Source organism: Protopterus annectens, chromosome 6.part0 (assembly GCF_019279795.1).
Source record: "Protopterus annectens isolate FY-2018-M chromosome 6.part0, PAN1.0, whole genome shotgun sequence".
NCBI classification, from domain to species: Eukaryota; Metazoa; Chordata; order Ceratodontiformes; family Protopteridae; genus Protopterus; species Protopterus annectens.
Window position 1 is genome coordinate 520,629,018 of NC_056737.1, and position 22,368 is coordinate 520,651,385.

At 42.9% G+C, this 22,368-nt stretch overlaps 1 protein-coding gene across 1 annotated transcript in view; it reads left to right on the plus strand.

Annotated features, from left to right (window-relative positions):
* Positions 1-22,368, plus strand: part of LOC122804407 (melanoma inhibitory activity protein 2-like) — a 1,673,436-nt gene that overhangs the window by 1,188,294 nt on the left and 462,774 nt on the right. The window lies entirely within an intron of this gene.

Below are 22,368 nucleotides of genomic sequence, written 5' to 3' on the forward strand. Positions count from 1 at the left end.
CAGTATATTGGCAATATCTGTTTGCTTGGTGTAGGAGGTACCATTGTGCAGTAGCTCAGAGCAAATCTGGGTATTGCCATGGAGATTCTTTACATAACTATAGAAGGCCTTGTGGTTGTCTTTACTATCTGCTGCAATTCTGTTTTCATAGCTAGCTTTATAGGATTTGATGAGGGATCTCAACTTTTTGTTGAGGCTGATAAGGGAGTTTTTCCAGTGTTGGGACTTCACCTTATTCCGCATCAGTTTCCTCCTTCTGTTGTAGAATTAGTTTATGGCAGGGGACCACCAGATTGGTTTCTTTTTTTTGGAGGAGAGGATCTTGGTTGTATTGGGTATGGCGAGATCCATGCATTTGTGTACGTGTTCATACAGTGCATTGGTGTATGATTCAGCGGTCATGCAACTATTCTCCATTTGCATGGGTGCCTTGAAGTTAGCCACATCGGTCCTTAGGAGCCCAAAGTTAGCTTTGGAGAAGTTTTTCATGGTGGTTACCTTTGCTGGGGGGGGGTTCCAAGGTGATTAGTTTGTGGTCGGATCAAACCAGGGAGGCGTCGACTATTGGTGTAGAGCAACGGTCGCTCATGTTAGTAATGACCAGGTCAAGGATGTTGCTACCTCTAGTGGGAGTAAGAACAAGCTGGTCCAGGGCATTGGAATTAATGAATTCCAGGAAACGTTGGGCAAGTGTATTGGGACATGAGTAGTTTTCCTAGTTAATGGAGGGGTAGTTGAAGTCACCCAGTGTGAGAGTGTTAGTTTGAACCCTAATATTCTCCAGGGTGCTTTAGAATGTGGAGTGTAAGTCCTGGGACATGGTTGGGGACCTATAATAGGCTATGACCTGAATTGCTGTCATGCCCAGTGTTACCTGTACCTGAAATATCTCTGATGCATTATGTTGGGCTAACAGTCTGGAGTCCTTTATGAATATGGAAACACCACCGCCTTTGGAGCTTTGATCCAAGTTCTGGGGCTGAAAAGTGTGGAATGAGTTATCACATGGTAGTGCAGGGGTGCTTTCTTCTGCCTTGAACCAGGTCTCTGTTACAGCACAAATGTCAGTGTTCTCCATTTTAAGGAGTGTTTCGAGCGAGTGCATTTTGAGATTTAGACTTCTAGCATTGAGCAGCATGACCCTCAGATTGCATTTGTTTGTAGCTGTTTTGGTGGTAATTTGGTCTTTGGAGCACTGCCTAAAAAAGGCAAGACCCTTGGCCAGTATCCGGAAGGCCAGGGGTGACAGATGCAGGCCATCTGTGGCATAGCATCGAGGTCTGTCAATCATGTCATCCCAGGCAGGCAGATACTGGATCCCCTTAGAATGACACCAGAAACTTAGCCAATTGTTTGAAATCAGTCTTTTTCTGTTTGTCTGTGGTATCATTCTGTGTGATGGTAGGATACTGCTCAGGGCTAGGATCATACCCACCTGGGCTACATAATCTGAGACCTCCTCCATGTCTCTCTTCATTTAGTCCAGCGAGGTATGTCTCGGGTCATTCACACCCACATGTACAATGACAGAGTCATATTTGTACCTGCTGTTGAGGGACCTGAGTGTGTGCGTTATGTGGTGGATCCTGGCACCTCACAGGCAGCTTACTGTTACTTTCTCTCATTATGCAACCTAGTGAATGGGACATCAGTGTGCCTCACTATTGAGTCACCTATAACTAGTGTGCTGGGCGTGCTGTTTTGCCTTAGGGGCTTTGGTTGAGTGGCACACTATTTAGGAGAGTTATGTGTCTCGTGATTAGTGTTGTGTTGTGGTGGTCAAGTGTGTTTCTGCCTTGGAGGTCTCTGCTGTTTGGGTAGATTTTTATTGAGAGCCTCCACGAAGGTGGGTGTGTGGTTTGTGTTTTTATGTGAAGGCAGTGCTGGTGTGCGTTACATGTGGTGTGATGCAGGTGTTGATCTTTTCCTCTTGACCAGCTATTCCGGTATTGGCTGGAGAGTGCATGGCTTCCAGTTTGGATATATACGTGCATCTCTTGCAAGTCTGAGTGTTGGGAGGTAAGAGGAGAGGGTTGTCGGTGTACATGAGGCAGTTGCTACATTGCCTCAGGATGCCCAAGTTCACCAGGTTAATAGGCGAAAGCACAGGGAACTGGCCTTTAGACATGCCTGGAGGGATGGGCATTAATAATAAGTACTGGAGCTGTTTCCTTGTAGAACATTTAGTGCTAGTAGCACTTTTGTGTGCTACAATAATTGCTACAAGAAGTCTGGTATGGTAAAGTGCTGGACTCCTAAGCTAGTAAAAGTGCAGGAGAGGAGAGAACTAGCAGATCCAAGGGAAAATTTGAAGGGCAGACTTTGGCACCTCTCAGAAGCTTACAAGTAGTCCCGGATACAGCAAATCTGTACCTGGACTAGACTAGTTAAAGAAAGGCGGGAAAAGCACAAACCCGGGCTTTTAGACCAGAAAGTTGAAGGAGATGGAAAAAAAACTGTCCAAACAGCCAGTAAATTACAATTTATGTGCCAGAAACCACTCCTCATGTAGTGGATAGGCTACCTAGTGCTTACTACTCCCACTGACAGGCTAGAAGGCTTCCCTCGACACAGAAAGGCTTGGGGGGCTCAGAAGCTTACAAACAGTCCTGGATGCAGCAAATCTGTATCTGGACTAGACTATTTACAGGAAAGGCAGGAAACAAGCTTAGAATTTTTTTTTTTTTTTTTTTTTACAGAAAAGCAGCTAAAACATCACTAAAACAATTCAAGTGCAGTGCAAGCTAGCACACTTGAGTATGTAAAAATGTTAAAGCAAATACAGTTTAAATGCAATTTAAAACAAGAACAAGTAAAAGGCACCAATAAAGCAAAGCAGATCCACAACCTGGAAGCTGGCTCTGGAAGCCCAGAATAAAAAGTTGATGAAATGCTGATATTCCTTCTTCCGCAAGGCAGAAAATGAAAGGCTGCAACTTACATAAAACTTTCTTGCTTTAATAACAAACAACAATCTCCTCAAGCGCTTTCGCTCAGCCTGGTGCTGAGCTTTTTCAAGATACCTTGAAGGTCTGAAATCAAAATATGATCTCACTGTACTCGGTTGAGTGAGCAAATGAGATGGACCCAGGAGGAGTGTTCAAACACAAATTTACAGGAGGAGCTGGCAATTCCAAAGCCACCTAGATTAATACCACAACAGGAATAGGGAGGAAAGGCAGGAAACTAACTGCAGAGAGACAGAGATCACACTATTCAGTGAAGCAAATAAACAGAAAAATAAAATGCAGTATTGTTTTTAACACAATATTAAGGAAACAAACAGAAAAATGAAATGCAGTGTTATCTTTAACACTGCAAGTTTGTACTTAGCTTGTAATACAGTTGATGTAGGCATATATAGCAGCCAGCCAAACAGCACAGATACTCAGCAGAAATAAATTCACAGATAAGTGACTAACACTTATAAGCAGAGAGAAACTCTGTAGCTAAGAGTTCAACACTGAATATCAATGAAGTGAAAACAATAACCCCCACTTACTGCAGAGAGACAGAGAGATCACAGTATTCAGTGAAACAAATAAATAAACAGAAAAATAAAATGCAGTACTGTCTTTAACGCCTTATTCAATGTAACAAACAGAAAAACAAAATGCAGTATTATCTTTAACACTGCAAGTTTGTACTTATCTCAGCTTGTAATACAGTTGATGTAGCTATATAGCAGCCAGCCAAACAGCATGGATATTCAGCAGAAATAAATTCACAGATAAGTGACTTAACACTTAAAAGCACAGAGAAACCCTCTAGGCTAAGAGTTCAACACCGAATATCAATGAAGAGAAAACAGTAACCCTCACTTACTGCAGAGAGACAGAGATATCACAGTATTCAGTGAAACAAACAGAAAAATAAAAGTGCTATCTTTAACAATATTCAATTAAACAAATAAACAGGAAAGTAGAATGCAGTATTGTCTTTTAACACTGCAAGTTTGTACTCATCTCAGCTTGTAATACAGTTGATGTAGTTATATAGCAGCCAGCCAAACAGCACAGATGTACACTCCAGTATACAGAAATATATATGTTTTAATTGACAAGCTTTATGTTTGGATTGCACTTTGTTTACATCTTTCCCTTTTGGTCTTTCCACCATTCCAAATGTTTTCACAAAGTGCCTAGTTGCAGTTATAGCATACTCTAGACTATAAGGCATTCATGGTTTCCCTGTTTGGATGATTGCCTCATCTCAGCTAACTCTGTGCAAGCCACTGTAGCAGCTGTACATTTCATTACTCATGTTTTCTCCAGTCTGGGTTTTAGACTAAAATTGAAAAAGTCCTCCTAACCTTCTACTCGCATATTAGTTTTCCTAGGATGTCTCATAGACATCTCTGTCTCTTTCAGCATCCTGCCTTCCTACAGAAAAAGTATCCTGTTACCAAACTTCACCTTCTTAAATCTGGCTCATACAAACATATCCACAGCAAGAGAGTTCTTCATAACTCTGGACTACATGGCTTCTTCCATGTTAATGGTTCCATTTGCCAGACTCTAAATTAGAAAAATCCTGTGATAAAATCAGTTTGGGTCCAACACATTCATCCTTTAACCTTCCCAATTCTTATGCTCAATTTCCTCAAGAAGGAACGGACCCATCCATCCTCAACCCCTTTTCCCATTTTGCACGGGGGTCAGGGTGTCACTTCAGTAGTTACAATCATCAAGCCAAGGCTTACACCACCGGGTGGCTAGCCCTACCACTGTAGTTCATACCATTCACTCGCACACACATACTCTTACCTACAACCAATTTAGAGTGTCCAGTACATCTACTGCATGTCTTTGGAATGCAGGAGAAAATGGGAGCATTGTGAGGAAACGCATGCAGACCCCACACAGAAGGCACCCCAGCTGAGAATCAAACCAGAGGGCCTCTTGCTATGAGGCGACAGTGCTAACCACTGCACCACCATGGCTGATATGGTGGGCTAATCAGGTCTTACTTAAATCCAGCCCCCCCCTTTCTCAGTCAGTCAGAAAAAAACACTGCAAACTTTGCATGGGGACAGTGTCTCAAGGTTATAATGCTTAGGGCATGTGGAGCCTCACTTAGGATCATAGGAGGTTACTAGGCTAATGGCCCTGGAGCCCTTACAAGCCTAGTCAGGATTTTATCCCCAAAAAAGAAACCTCAGTCAGCACCTGTCACCCCTGTCAATGAGGGCATAGGTGGAACCCCTGGGGGAAATTTGTGGTTTCCCATCCACTCATCAAGGTTGCGCTTGAAGATGGTCAGCAAGGTACTGTTTGACGTGTATGGGAAGTTGTTTCAGAGATGGAGCAGTCTCTGGGAGACAAACCGTCTTTCCAGCAGGTTTTGTTGATGTCACATATTAGATTTAGGCCTGTTGAGCGGGTAGTGCATGAGGAGTTAGACTCACGGATATGGAGCATCTCTAGTAGGGCAGGGTCCGAGATTGTCTTGTATGCGCGACACAGATTACCTCTGAGCAGTCTGTACTACCGAGTAGAGTGATAGTGATTTGAGCCTGTCTGCACAGGACAGGTGTTGGAGGCCATGGATTCTCTTCTTGAGGTATTTCTGTGGCCTTTCCAGTTGGTGGAGATGTTTGAAGATGTACATACCAAATGGGGCATTATACTCAGTTATTGGCGTAATGAGGGAGGAGTACAGAGAGGTAATAACCTCCTTTTTTGTGGATGTAATCCCTTTTACTTATTAGATGAACCAAGTAAAAGGCTTTTCTGATTCCTGCTGCTACATGATAGTCAATTGTGACATTGTTGTCAACCTACGTACCTAGGTCTCTCACCACCGATTGTGTGCTTAGGGGGTTGCCATTGATGTGGTAGTCAGTAGGGGCCGTGTTTTTGCCTAATGGTATGATAATACTGTTTTTGCATTTAACTTGAGGCCATGACTTTGGCACCAGTCATCTGTTGCTTTGAGACCCTCTTGTAGTATATTAACTTCATTTGGGGAGTCATTGACCGCAACTAACTTAGTCATCCGTAAACTTGATCAGCCACAGACCTTTTGTCTTTGCCTGGACCTCTGAGAAGTAGATTCCAAACAGTAGTGGTCCCAGAACAGATCCCTGGGGAGCACCACTATTGACAGGTCTGCTATCGGAGGTTGACGAGCCTATTGTGACCTTGTGGATCCTATCTGTGAGCCACTTGGCCACCTACCTGATGAGATAGGGATTTACACCAGGTTGTGTTAGCTTTTCGATTATGCACGAATGGGGGATTGTGTCAAATGCCTTGGTCATAGTCAAGGTAAGCTGTATGTACAGACTTTCCCTCATCCATAGCCTTGGTGACAGTCTCAAAGAAGGCAGCCAGGTGCAACAGGCAAGATCTCCCCTTGACAAGTTCGAACTGGGTTGGGTCCAAGTGCTTGGAGATTGCCTATGTCCTTGTTTATGAGATCTATATTAATACGCTCCATGGCTTTACAGATCAGACTTGTTATGCTAATGGGGCAGTAGTTTCCAGGGTCAGTAGTGGCATCACCTTTGTGCAAAGGGATGACAATGGCTGTTCTCCATTCTGCTGGAATGAAGCCTGTACTTGGCCTGTGGTTAAATAGGGTGCTGAATGGCAAAGCTAGTTCTTGCTGGAGATGGTGCAGAATACAGCCTGGGATACTATCATGTCCCATGGAAGCTGTGTTCTTGGACTTCAATAGGGCCTTTAACACATTATCTAAGGAGATGTGAGGTGCGGGACAAGTATCGGGGATGTCGAATGAGCCTTTGGGAAGGCACAGTGGGGTGAAGTTTGCACTCAGCCTGTCTGTTAGCAGGTTTGTTAAGTCAAAAGGATCAGTGTAATTGTTACTGTTAAGTATTAATTCAGAACAAACCTGGGTTTTGCCATGAAAGAGGTTTGTGACGTAACTGAAGAAGACTTTGTGGTTTTCCTTTGTTTTGGAGGGTAGTTTCGATTCATAATTGGTTTTGGAGGTTTTCACTAGTGATCTAATTTGCATGTTGAGGCTAAGGAGGGAGTTTTTCCAGTTTGGAATTTGTTTCTTTTTGCTCTTGGAAAAAAGTTTCTTCCTTTTGTGATAAAGCTTGTTGATAGACAATGTCCACCAGACAGGTTTTTGTTTCCTTGAGGAGCAGGTTTTAGTTCTGTTGAGTATGGCCGAGTCCATGCAGTTGTGCAGGTGCTTGTATATTGCTTTGGCGTACTGTTCAGCATAGTTGTCATCTGCATCCTGTGGGGGGGGTGTTAAGCTAGTGATACCCTCCCTTAGGAGGTTGTAGTCAGCTTTTCAGAAGTTTTTTGTCCTAGTTTTGGCTGGGGGGTTGGGTGGGATAGAAACTTTGAATGAGACAGGCCGATGATCTGATCTCACTAGGGAAGAACAAACTATTAGAGTGGTGCAGTGGTTGCCAATGTTGGTGAGGACCAAGTCCAGAATGTTATCTCCCCTTGAGGGGGATGAGACAGGCTGGTCTAGTGTGTTACTGTTGATGAAGTCAAGAAATTGTTTGGTGAATGCATTAGTGCAGGAATAGTTCACCCAGTCTATGGTGGGGTAGTTGAAGTCACCATGGATCAGGGTGTTAGGGGGTACCTTGGAGTCAAGTAAGTCCAGGTAGGAGGAGTGGGTGTCCTGAGTCATGGAGGGGGGTCTATAGCTGGCTATAACTTGGATGGGTGTCCTGCCAACTGTCAGTTGCACCTGGAGTAGTTCCAGTGCGTCATGCTGGCAAACCGGTCTGGAGGTGTGCCTGTCCTTAATGAAGAGATTCCACCACCCTTAGTCTTCCCAACCTCATTTTGGGGTCGGAATGTGTGGAATGAAGTATAGCCTGGTAAGGCAAGGGTACTGTCTGCAGTCTTGAACCAAGTTTCTGTGACCGTACAGACGTCGGCATCTTCCTGTGGGAGGAGAGCCTCCAGTGAGTGCATTTCATGTAAAGGCTCCTAGCGTTAATCAGCTTGACCTTCAATTTGCTTTTTGACAGATCTTTTATGTTGAAAGATTGGTCTTTGGGACATTCCCTAAAATGGCACAAGGGGGAGGCAAGAGCCTTGGCCAAGATCCGGAATCCCAGGGGTGACAGGTGGAGGCCACCTCTAGCAAAGCATTGAGGTCTGTCAACCATGCCATCTCAGGCAGACAGATATTGGCTCCCATTGGAATAGCACCAGAAACTAAGCTAATTGTTGAAGTCAATTATTTTTTGTTGGTATTGTGGTATCATTCTTGGTGAAGGTAGGATACTGCTTAGGGCTAGGGTCATACCTGCCTGGGTTCACATACTCTGAGAGCTCAATTATGTCTCTCTTCATATAGTCCAGGGAGGTATGTTTCAAGTCATTTACACCAACATGGACCATGACAGAGTCAAACTTCTACTTGCTGTGGAGAGCCTTAAGTGTATGCGTGATGTCGCAGATTCTAGCACCAGACAGACAACTGACTGTGATCTTCTCCTTGTCAAGCCTGGTGAGGGGGACATGGGTGTGTCTCACAACTGAGTCGCCAGTGACTTGGATGTTTGGTTTAATTGTTATGTCTTACGGGCTGTGTTGGTTTATTGTTATACCTTACGGGCTGTGTTTGTGAGACACTGGTGTACTGTCTGCTGTGTGTGATGTGCTTGGTGTTGTGTGTGGAATGTTTGTGAATGTGTTTTGTAGGTCTCTGCTGTTCAGGTAAGTTTTTATTTAGGACCTCTGCATAGGTGGGTGTGTGTTGTGCTTGCTGTGTGATGTGATTGGTGTGCTGGCAACCTGCTCTTTGTCGGGAGTACTGATTGTGGTGTGAGAGAGCATGGATTCCAGGTTACTGATGCAGATGCATTTCTTGCAAGTAGAAGAATTGTGTGCTAGAAGAGGGCTGCCAGTAAACATGATGCAGTTGCTACACTGTCTCAGTATGCCCATGTCGACCAGGCTGGCAGGAGAAACTGATGGGAATTGTCCAGCCTTAGTGTTTTGTATACTTGGGTGGACTTAAGGAAAGAGGGTTTTTATAAGGGTTTGTTCACATGAGTGTAGACCACAAAACCTTCTTAAATGTAACGTAACTGGCCCGAATCCCAAGTGTTAAAGCCAAAACTAAGATGCTTAGAATAACTGATAAATTTAATCAAGCTACTAACAAGCAGTAGTAAATGCAGCAGAATAAAAGCACTTGAGTACACAGCAAGGCAAAATAAGGTAGGAAGAACACAATTACAGTAAAAACAGTTGAATAAAGTGTAATTTTTTAATTGAAGAGGGAGGAATCGGAAGATAATTCAAGATTAAGAAACTAGGGGTTGGCCTTCCCAAATGCTCTCTCAGTACACAGTAGACTGAGCTGATGAGATGGGACTGGGAGGAGTGTCCAAAATAAAAGAAGCAAGGGGGTGGTCCTTCCCAAATGATCGGACTGAACTCAGTTGAGTGAGAAAATGAGATGGGAATGGGAGGTGTGACCTTCAGATGCAAACACAGAATTCAAGGAAATTATGGCTCTGATAAAAGCCATCAAAGTTCTAAATCAGCAGTCAACTCTTGGACCCATGTTAGTGATAACAGACAACACACGGATGATGTGCTATATACACAAACAATGGTGGGGACAAGATCCTACCCCCTCTGCAGACTAGTCATGATGGTCTGGGAGCTGGCAGTACAGAACTCTCTCACCTGTCTCCATCTTCAAGCTCAGAGCATAACACAATAGCAGAATGCTTAGCAGATTCAATGTAGACCCTCATGAGTGGATGCTATACTCAGAAGTCTTCCATGGTATTGTCCAGTGGTGAAAAACTCCCCAAGTAGATCGGTTTTCCTCCTATCTCAACAGGCAAGTAAATACAGTGGATGTAAAAAGTGCACACACCCCGGTTAAAATGCCAGGTTTTTGTGACATAAAAAATGAGACCACAATAAATCATTTCAAAACTTTTCCCACCTTTAATGTGACCTATAACCTGTACAATTCAGTTGAAAAACAAATCTGTTAGCGGAAAAAATGTAAAAAAAATTTAAAAAACTTGCACTAAGCTGGTTGCATAAGTGTGCACAACCTTAAACTAATACTTTGTTGAAGCACCTTTTGATTTAGTTACAGCATCCAGTCTTCTTGGGTAGGAGTCTATCAGCATGGCGCATCTTGACTTGACAATATTTGCCCACTTTTCCTTGCAAAAGAGCTCCAAATCTGTCAGATTGAGGGATCATTTCTTGTGCACAGCCCTCTTCAGGTCACCAAATGGATTTTCTATTGAATTTAGGTCTGGGCTCTGGCTGGGCCATTCCAAAACTGTATATTTTTTCTGGTGAAGCCATTCTTTTTTTGATTTAGATGTATTTTTGGAACATTGTCATGTTGAAAGGTGAAATTTGTCTTCATCTTCAACTTTCTAGCAGACGTCTGAAGGTTTTGGGCTGAAAGTGACTGGTATCTGGAACTGTTTATAATTCCCTTCACCTTGACTAAAGCCCCAGTTCCAGCTGAAGAAAAGCAACCCCAAAGCATGATACTGCCACCACCATACTTCACCGTGGGGATGGTGTTCTTTTGGTGATGCAAAGTGTTGTTTTTGCGCAAAATGTACCTTTTGGAACTGTGGCCAAAAAGTTCAACCTTGGTTTCATCAGATCATAACATATTTTCCCACATGCTTTGGGAGACTGTGTATTTTAGTAATTTTTTGCAAATTTTAGCCAGGCCTGGATGTTTTTCTGTGTAAGAAAAGGCTTCCGTCTTGCAACCCTACCCCATAGTTCAGAGATATGGACAGTATGGGAGACTGTTATTGTAGTACACAACTAGTACTTGCCAGAAATTTCTGCAGCTCCTTCAGTGTTGCTGTAGGTCTCTTGGCAGCCTCCCTGACCAGTATTCGTCTTGTCTTTTCATCAGTTTTGGGAGGGATGTCCAGTTCTTTGCAACGTCACTGTTGTCCCATATTTTCTCCACTTTTTGATGACTGTCTTCACTGTGTTCCATGGTATATCCAGTGCTGTGGAAATTTTTTTTATCTTTCTCCTGCCTGATACCTTTCAACAATGAGATCCCGTTGATGCTTTGTAAACTCTCTGTGAACCGTGGCTTTTACTGTAGCAGGCAACTGAGTAAATTTATTTTATTTTATTTTATTTTACATTTATTAACCGGGGGTGTCTGAGCTATAAAGGCCCTTTTTCAGCAGAGGCCCAGGGAGAAAAGCTCCACATAGAAAAATTACAGATACATTTATATATTTAGACATGTCGGGAAAATCCTACTAGGACAGCTGAACTTTATTTGGGGTTAATTAACAGAGTCTCTTTAATTGATGGCAGGTGTGTACCCAGGAAGACTGAATGCTGTAGATAAATCAAAAGGTGCTTCAACAAAGTATTAGTTAAAGGGTCTGCACACTTATGCAACTAGCTTATTGTATGTTTTTTATTTTTTATAGTTTTTCCCCTAACAGATTTGTTTTTCAGTTGAATTGTACAGGTTATAGTCACATTAAAGGTGGGACAAGTTTTGAAATGATTTATTATGGTCTCATTTTTTATATCACAAAAACCTGGCATTTTAAGTGGGGTGTGTACACTTTTTATATCCACTTTATGAATTCCAGGGCATCTTGCAAAATGGCCTGGAAACAGATGCAGTCACGTCCCCTTTGATGGGAATGTTCATCTGTGCTGCTCCCCTTTCCTCCGATAGCCAGAGTTATTCTAAAGATCAAGATAGACTTGCCAGAGCTGTTTCTGGTGACTCTTTTTTTGGCCTAGAAAAATGTTGGTTCTCCTTTTCCATGTACCTGTCCAGGGACAATTATCAAAATTTTCCTCTCAGAGAGGATTTGCTAGGAGAGAATAACAGATTTTTAATCCACCCTAACGTTCAAAATCAGCATCTGACTCAATGGACGATCGATTTTTGTTCCAAATTTGGCACATTTTTCTATGGAAATGCAACAGGTGTTAAAGGAGAGAGAAAGGCATGCTACTAGGAAATCACACTTAGCCAAATGGAAAATGTATTCTAGTTGGTGCCGTAAAAGAAATGAGCCACCCCAAGCAAGGGCTTCAGTAGTTCTTCATTACTTGATTGAATTGCTCAACTCAGGCCTTGCATTCATTTCTGTCAAGGTACGCATTCTGACAATTTCTGCTTGTTTGGGTTTAGATCACCTTTCTTCGTTATTTCAAATTAAACAGTTCTTGAAAGAGATATTACATATTAAACCATCTAGAAAACAGGTGGCATCTCCAGGCTTGGAATCTTTACTTTGTGTTGTAGAAGTTATTAATGCTGTCTATTTCCTTCTGAACCTGCAGTCAGCTAGCTATTCTTTAAAAAGTTTTCACATGAAAGTCTGTTTTGCTTATTGCTCTGATTTCTGTTAGATGGGTATCTGAATTACAGGCCCTGATGTCTACACAACTTTTCTGATCTTTCATAAAGACAGTTTGAGTTTTAGAATTTGCTTTAAACTAGACTATTCATCTGTGTGTGTGTTTTGTCCTGAACCTAAAACCAACTGAAACTCTTCATAATTTAAATATCCACTGACAGAATTTTACCTGGACTGGACTAAATGTTTTAGAAAGTCTTATAAACCTTTTGCTTCCTTTGATGACAAGAGGAAAAAGGACAGTCATTATCTAAACAAAATATTTCCAGATGGCTCTCAATTTATTCTGGTTTGCTACTCAAACCATGTGAAGGTCTCACTCTACCAAAGCGGTGGCTACTTTTATTTATTTATTTTATTTATTCCAGTTTGATGACCGGGGAGGTCTACTGGGCTCGGGGAGCCCATTTTCAGTGGAGGCCCGGGGAGAAAAGCTCCAACAATACATAGTTACATTAATAATTACTAAAACTTTGCATTACTGATAAATAAACAGGTAGCAAGTGCTTTCACACCAAATGTGCTTCATCAGATCTGATGACGCACATTTGGTGTGAAAGCGCTCATCTGTTACATACTTTTTACTGTTTTATTTTTTTAGATTAAACGTATTTTATACAGTGCCATTAGCTTGTTCTTTTGTTTTAATTGCTGCTTTTGAATTTGTTATTGAACCAGCTTTTACTGCTCAGTTTGATTCTGTTTCCTAATTTAATGATGAACCTTGTGTGGCTATGTAATTTAACTTACCATAACAGTACAATAGCTGTTCAAATAGATCCATCCCTGGCAGGTGTAACCTACTTTACCTTTCTTTGCTCTTCCGCCTTGGAGTTTCATTACTTTGCTTGGTTTAACATAATTTATTTAGACCCTCAGGCTTCAGCCCCATCTTTTGGGCTAGAAAGCTGTGAATTTTGTTTTGACTGTTTGTTCCTATTAAACCAGCGCATAATCCCATGCTAATGGTAGATATGTAAGGTATGAGGACGGAACCTAAAGCTTGTTAGACTGGCCATACATCTAATATCTTTGACTGGATATGGCCCATATAGTTGTGGCCATACTCTATCAGTCAGCTATTGTTCTCCCTCCTGTCTGCCATTCAACCCATTCATCCACCATCAAAGTTAAGAAGCCTCCAGTGCATTTTTCCTTTTAGGAGTGAGTAGCAGGAGTGGTGCTGCCATCCTTTCAGAGGATTTTTTTTTTTTACTTGCCTTCTTAATGCATGCCAGAGACTGGCATGCAGTGGGGCATATTTCATGTGTTTCAAAGAGATATCCCTTAATGGCCCTGTCTCTGTGAAAGCAAAGTGCCTCTGGTGATTGGTGTGTGCCTGGGATTCTTCACTGAGTTTGCAGTCCAACCCCCCCCCCCCCAAGGTAAACAAGTTCAACCTTATCTTTTTTTTTGTTTTGTATTTTTTGTTTTTATCCTCTGGTTTTCTGGATAGCTGTTTTCAGTGGCAAGGTCATTATTCAAACCTCAGTCAGCTGAAACTTAAGGATTTATCCCTCTGCATCATGGAACTAGCTAAGAAAAGTGTGTGTTTGTGTATGTATATGTATATATATATATATATATATATATATATATATATATATATATATATATATATATATATATATACACACACACACACACACACACACACACACACACACACCACACCACACACACACGCGTAAAAAAAATGCATGCATGGGTTCATTCATAAGCTTGAATGGCCAGAATGTCGAATAGGGTATCTATCACCACGTAATATTGAAACTACAGAATTTCCTAAAAGTGAGAAGTAGCTGCATGTGCAATATTGCAGTACAGCAGAGAGTGGGATTTTGCCCTTCCCTACCGTAGTATGATCCAGAGTTGGTGTATATAATTAGCAGGGAGGTATGGAAGGGGGCAGGGTGGCTGTACATAATGTATACATAATTCTTTGTTCTGTAACACTTGCTAAAATATGCAGTACTTGTGTTGTTTCTAAACTATAATTAGAATGAGGTTGACTCTCAGAAAGATACGCCCATTATTGTTTTGAAAAATACTCTGTTATTTCATTTTATACATTTGATGATGAAACTTGAAAACATATTTAACTGGTTTATTTATGCTTTTGTCTTTCAAGGTAGCTGGCTATCTCTAGAATATAGGATTTGTGATAGTCAGTATTGACTACATAGATAATCTAATGAGTTATAGTTGCCCTATTGTGTACTATGTATGATTGTGTTCAGGTTCTTAGCTTAAGGTCAACAGAGCTGAGCAGCAGTCCAGAATTAGGCTTAACAATTGTTTGTGCTTAAGAGCTACAGTTATGAATTGTAGGTGCTCTATTTTATAAGGCTGAAGTGTGGTGAAGGCTGTATCAAAAGTTATGTTCAGGTCACAGTTGTACTATATTTTGTTTTATTTTTTTCATAGAAGGAATACTTTTTAGATAAAATGGAATGTTTTCTTTTCTTCTTCAGGTTTTGTAACATCATAGACAATTTTTATAACTGAACCAAGAATGTGTTTTTGGATTCTTAATAAAGACGTTATGTTCTTACCATAACATTCCATATGCATTGTCCATCTCTGTCTTTATTCTCACTTGTGGGTTGGATCCGATGTGTCGGATCCACTTGGCCAACTCCCCAGCTCAAGGTCTTCAGCAAAAATCACGGGCCTCATTCTTTACCATAATGCATTCCCCTAGTTACCTCAGATCTTTGTTTGCCCCCCAGCCGCACATAAAGAAGGACTTACATAGTGGCAATTTGCTGATGTAAAGAAATATGTATATGTACTTACTGCTATAAATTAGAACTAGACTGAAAGGGGATATTCTCTGAGGTTGTATGGCATTGCTGAATCTTTATTTTATCCAGTCTACCAGGAATATAGGCAGGGGAAGGAGGGAGGATTGTGAGAATAAAGGACGAGATGGACAACACACATGGAATGTTAATGTAAGAACACAACATCTTTATGTGATGATGTCAATTTTGCCTTTAGTCTCACTTGTGGAAGCGGGTCCCAAGCAACTGAATTCTTGGGTGGCTCATGGGAGAATATTCCTTAGAACTGTAGAACCAAAATAAGCTCTACTCCTAGGGGCCAGATCCTCAGCTGAAGGGATGGAGGGCTGCCAATCACTTCTCTGTTTTAATAATTCTAGGATGTCTCCAAAGGAGACATCTTCAGGAGGTGATCGTGGGGACCCTTTTGCTTCCTCGAGGTCAGTGTTAGATGTGATAGATTCTTCCGGTGAGTCAAGATGCTTCCTCTTGCAAGTCCTCTTCCGAGGGACCCTTCAGTGGGATACTCAGGAGAGGTTTTGGAAGAGGGGGCAGTACCCTGACATATGTCCTAAGGCCTAACATCTCTACGGACCTGTGGAGAAGGCCCATGAGAGGACAGAGTCCTCACTTGAAGAGGGAGGAATAACCAAAAAATATTGTGTCCTAGACTGTGAAGAAGTCAAAGCCCTCCTCATTACCCCAAAGGCAGACACTCCTCACTCTGAAGAAGTCCCCGGATCTGTCAAACATGTTGGAGATGAAGGAATCTCCATAGCAGAAGAGAGCAGCTCCAAAGCAGATGTAGGAGCTGAACTCACCTGTGCTGAGGCCCCCAGAGGCATGGTCGGATCCAAAGAGATTAGACCAGTCTCATTGGATCCAACAGGGTAGTGTCAACTCCCAGAGAACTCCTGCTCCAAAGGCACACTCAGGGCAGATGTCGGACTCTAGGAAGTTATGGGTCCTTGACCCGACACCGACACAACCTGGACATCAGAATCTTCTGGCTCCAAAGCAGGAGGACTGATCGGAGGAGGAACTGTAACAGAAGATTGGGTTGGAGACTGACCCATATCCTTTGGCCTTGGATCCATGAGAAGTCTGACCAGAGTAGGTGTCTTCAAAAGTCTATGTACAACCCTATCCACATCTTCATCAGATAAACTCCTGGTAGATCTAGTTGGCCAGGTTAGGTGACCTTGATGTCGCTAATAGTGGAAAAGGGAGCCTGGAAGAAATCTTCTCAGTGGAAGGAGAATGGCTCCTATGTCTATGTGCATTGGAAGTAGTTGGTGCCAGTGAAGGTTCCTGCTCTGAGGAAGTTCTGGAGCCGGGAGGAGATGTCTGCTCCGATAGAGCCTTCAGGTCCGTCAATTTCGGAGCCTTTTGCTTTGGCTCCGATGAGGATCTTGGCTCCAATAAACGTCTTTCAGTTGGCTCTTCTAAAGGATCGGAAGATATAGCCTCAGAGAAAGGCATTTCAAAAGGCCTTTCAAAATCAGTTTATTTTTGCATTCTATTAATGCCCACTGTTTACAAATGTGGCAAATGGAGCAAGACTCCTGCAGATGAAGAGACCCCAAACAATACACACACAAGGTGTGTGAATCGCTAAGGGCCATCGTCTTACTGCACTTTTTGCACTTCTTGAAACCCAAAGACTTGCTTTCCTGTTTTTGGGACATGATCTTAGGAGAAAACAGAGATAAAATAGCACAATCACTCTAAGGAAGAGTAATTCCTCCAACTTAAACATACTTTACCCACAGACACACAAGCAGAAACTAAGACTCTGAACAAGGAGAAAGAAGTAGAAATGTACTACTAGTACTACATTTTTTTGCAGGCTAAAGAAGGTATTGAAGGGAAGGGAAGGAACATCCTCTAACTAAAATGGACGTTCCTAAATGCCCTCTAATTTAAATGGACGTCTAATGGGGGAAAGCTGTGTAAAGAAGTAAAATAATAAGAAATTTAGGCAGGGAAAGCTAACCTATGCTAAAATAAAGTAGTGAAAAAGTTGACTTAGCACATAGCTATACCTGACAAAACCTCTTTTGATGCGCAGCAAACGACGAGATCTGAGGTAACTAGGGGAATGCATTATGGGTAAAGAATGAGGCCCGCGAGCTTTGCTGAAGACCTCCAGCTGGGGAGTTGGCCGAGACAGATATAACACATCAGATCCGACCCACAAATGAGAATAAAGGCGAAATTGACAACATCACATGTTATTGTTAGAACTATTCCAAGTACTACTTAACAGCTAAATTTATATTAATTGATTCAGTTATTACACTTTTTTTTAAAAGGCTTTGTTTCATACTGCCAAGGTCTGTAAACATTCTTGAGTTCACTGTGGCATTAATTCACATTTGTTGTAGTCTGGGATTAGTAGAGCTGTCTGTCCATTATAGCAGAAGCACCTTTCCCTGCAGACAGTGCAGAGTGAAAGAACCAAAAAGAGAGCAAAGTGTTTGTGACACTTGTCTTACACTTCCTACGTCAGTAGCTAAACAGGGCAAAATTTCTGCCCTGTTGCCCGTCACAGAATATGCCCCTGCTGAGAGACATTTTGAGGAAATGGGACAGGAAAGGTAGGAAAACCCATATGTAATGACTTACAACTACACTGACATATCTTTGACCGTTTACTGTTGTGATAAATACCTTGCAGGAAACTCTACTGTCTCTCTCATTTACCTCTGTACTTGAAACTCTAACATAAGCATATTTTGTATATCTTTTATTTTAAACTATATAACCTAGTGAGTTACAGCTACCCTTCTGCGTACTACCATTTATGGTCAAGTTCTTAGCTATTAGGTCTCCAGAGCTGAACAGCAGTCTGGAATTAGATTTACAGTTGTTTGTGCATAAGAGCTACAGATGTTCTTCGTGTTTCACTGTTGCAGACATCACATTTGGGTTATCCTGTCATGGGTAGTCCTCAAGTCAGCCCAAATACCAGAGACTTAGTATTTCTGCATGGACTGATGTTAGGTAGTCAGGGGTATAAAATCAGGCAGCCAATGCCATTACATCAGTCTTTCTTGCTGAGGAGCCCGAAGCAGAAGCAGTTTGCACGGGTGCCGGTCAGATGCTACCTGAGTTTTCATTTCCGAATTGAAGTTGAAGTCTTCTAAAGCTAAGTACCCTGTTGGGGATACTTTTTTCTTGCTCTGACTGATGTCACAAAAAGTTAACAATTGTCTCGCCTTTGTAAAGCAAATACCACATCGAGACTTCCATTCTTACTACGTCACCTGTTTAGGCCCTGACCACGACGTCCCTCTCCGTCGCTTTTCTGCTTTGTTCAACGCCAGAACTATATGTTGTCGGGCCCTTATTGTAGCTAGATATTTTCGCTCTCAGTCCTTGAATACTGATATGGCTTTGGTAAGCCATCCGACTACTGATCTTCCGAAAAAAAAAACGTAAGGATAAAGACAAAGACAGACCGCACAGGTCCAAAACTGCAGACGATGCTTCTGTTAAGCTAGTCGTCACTTCACCGGTCCCAATAGTTTTATTTGAGCAGGAGTCCAATGACTCTGATGCTTCTAAATGTGAAGACATGCAACCCCTCTCTGCTTATGAGGATTCTGATGCAGAGGAATCCATTCCTTCTGCCTCTCCACCAGAGGATTTTTCATTTGGTGAAACTCTTCGTACAGTAAGGGAGCATTTCCAATGGGAATGTCAGGAATACCCTCAGTCACAAAAGAGACTCGGGGAATTCTAAGATTTACCACAGCACAGACCTTTGGCCATTCCTCCTGTCCTGGATGTTGTTGATGATGTTTTTATGCAATCTAGTTTGACTTTTGACACCCTTCCACCTGCACCCAGGAAACCTGACAGGTACTACAGAGTCCCTGACTCTCACAAATTCCTTTTCAAAAACCATGCTGCTGTCCCAGAGGTCATCTCTCAAGGACCTAAAGGAATTAAAGCAACCTCAGCTAAGAATCCCACTCCCCTCAGGCAGGGATTCCTGAGCTTTAGTCAGATGGGGTAAAAAAGTATACACCTCTGCTACTCTTGTTATTAGAGCACTAAATTGTCAGTTCCACATGCTAAAATATCAGCAGCATACCATGGAACTCCTCAGATAAAATAATATCTTCCTTTCCTGCTTGTGCAGAAAATAAAGAATTACAAGAGCTTATGCATTCTGCAAGCCAAGTTAATAAGCATACCTTGCAATGTGGCTTTGATGCCCTAGAAGCATCTTGCAGGGCAGCAATCACTAGTTCTGTCCTTAGGAGGCATGCTTGGCTTAAGGAGCAGACCTTACCAGACCATGTCAAATCAAAATTATTAGACGCACCATTGAACAAAGACAATTTGTTTGGCACCAAGGCAGAGGAGGTCTTAAAAAAGATGGAAGAAAAAGCTAAATCTGTGCAGACAGACTTTTTACAAGTCCAGCTTCCAAGGTTCAGTAGGCATTGTCCTTCCAAGCACTAGTCATTTCCGGCCCCCTCCAGGCCAGCTCAGACCCAGGGGAAGCAGACCCCCCAGACAGGAGCCCCAGGGAATGCAGAGATCTAAGCAATGGAGTTCCTCCTCTTCAAAAACAGGGAGTGCTAAGACATCCCCTTATGGTAAGAACTCAGTGACTTTACACCTCCATCCCTTACCTCTGCCCACCTGCTTGTGCCCCTAGGAGGAAAACTCTCCTTCCATGCAAACAACTAGGCCTCTATTACCAACGACCGATGAGTCCTCAACATAGTGTCCCAGGGATGCAACTTTTATTTCCACACTTTGCTAACCCCAAAAGGGTTCCCAGACCTTCCTCCAAATCATTGGGCAGAGGCCAAAAAGCAAGTCCTTTCCCTGCTCTCCATGAGGGCATGTACCTGCAGACCAAATAGGCCAGTTTTTTATTCCAGACTCTTCCTGGTACCCAGAAAAGAGGGCACCTGGCACCCAATCATTGATCTAGCTATTCTAAACACCTTTCTGGTGATACCAAAATTCAAACTCCTCACCCTCCAGCAACTTCTTCCTATGCTTTCCAAGGATGCTTGGTTAGCCGCCCTAGACCTAAAAGAGGCCTACCTACACATCCCAGGGAATCTTGCAGGAAATATCTACGTTTAAGGGCAGGATCTATGCACCTTCAGTTCTCTGCTCTTGCCTTTGGCTTATCCACTGCTCCCAGAGGTTTCACAAAATGCCTGGCTCCAGCCATTTCTTTTTGCAGACAAAGAAATATTCAAATTTACCCGTACTTAAACGACTGCCTGATTCAGGCACACAGTCAGGAAAAACTGTTACAGCACCTGACTTTTGTAAAGGACCTACTGACCTCCCTGGGGTATACTATCAATGAAAAGAAATCAAAACTAGTACCCACACAAAAATTGTATTCCTGGGAGCAAGCCTGGACACAGCATCCCAGATGGCATTCCTTACGCCAGAAAAACAAGCCCACCTGACAGACTACTTTTCTCAACTAGCCACCCAGAACCCTGTTATCCACAAGGAAAATCCTGCAAGCTCTAGGGTTCATGGCCTCCTGCATTCTACTCATTCCATATGCCAGACTGCATATGAGGAAACTACAGTGGTACCTAAAAAGCCTTTGGTGTCAACACTCTCAAGAGCTGGAAACTGTCATTCCAATGATACCTTGTCTAAGGAAAGATTTTCTTTGGTGGGCAGCAGCATGCAACCACAACAGGGGACTTCCCTTCTCACAACCCCACACCACCCAGACCCTCACCACAGATGCATCAGCCTATGCTTGGGGTGCACACCTGGACGACAGGTGCATTCAGGTCGATTGGAACCCAAATCAAATACATCTGCACAACAACCAGAAAGAGATGGTAGCTGTTCAGCATGCCCTGACAGCTTTCAGACCCCTACTCTTCCCAGGGCCTCTACTGATAACAGACAACACCATAGTGATGTGGTATATCAACAAGCAGGGAGGGACTCACTGCTTGTTAATCTACCACATCACTGTGGTGATGTGGTATATCAACAAGCAGGGAGGGACTTACTCTTATCCTCTCTGCAGGCTCGTCATGACCCTTTGGCACATGGCCACAGCCATGCAATTACACCTGCTAGCACAATTCCTGCCAGGCTCCCTAAACTCTCTAGCAGACAACTTAAGCAGAAACCTGCTAGACCCACACAAGTATAAGCTAGCCCACAGAACCTTCACCCTTGTAACCCAGAAATGAAGCACCCCAAAGGTGGATCTCTTTGCCACCCACTCCAATCATCAGCTCAACAAATTCTGCACCAGGGAGTCTCACAGCAAGGCCTGGAAAGTGGATGCTCTATCCGTCCAGTGGGTAAACCTTTCAGTCTATGCATGTCCCCCTCTACCACTCATTTCAAGGGTACTGCTTAAAATAAGAGAGGAAAAACCGAGGGCAATCCTGATTGCCCCAGACTGGCCATGCCAACATTGATACCCACTGTTGCGCAGCCTGTCAACCATGCCACCATGGCACCTACCTCAGATGCCAACATTCCTGACCCAGAAGAATGGAGAATGCATGCATCCCCAATTGCAGACCCACAACCTGGCAGCCTGACTTATTCCCTGACCTCTCCTCAAGCTGCCAATCTAAGCAAATAAGTCCTAGATGTTATACGTGAGACCAGGTGCCCCAGCACCAGAAAAACCTATGCTGACAAGTGGAAAAGGCTTTGCACCTGGATCCAAGCTAAGGGAGCTGAAGCAGCACAGCTCTCTCCCTACCTCTCATCCTGGATTACCTAGCAGACCTACTGCACAGAGATCTATCCTTCTCTTCTACTAAAATTCAAGCCTCTGCCACCTCTGCTCATTACAACACAGAACCACCTCTCTTCTCACACCCTCTCATTAAACAGTTCGAGGTGCTAACAACTTAAGGCCAGCCAGAAGAGCTCCTACCCCAGCTTGGGACCTTAACTTTGTGTTGGAAAAGCTCACCCTACCCCCCCTTGAACCTGCAGCTTCAATAGACTTAAAATTCCTCTCTTGGAAAAAAAGCCTTGCTTATGGCCATCACTTCAGCTAGAAGAGTTTCAGAGCTACAAGTACTCATGGCTGTAGAGCCCTTCATCATTTTCCATCCTGACAGGGTTTCCCTCAGGACAAACCCATCCTTCATGCTTAAAGTGGTGTCCAGTGTGGCTCTCAACCAATCCATTCATTTGACCACCTTTTTCCCTATCCCACAAAACAAGGGAGAAAAGGAT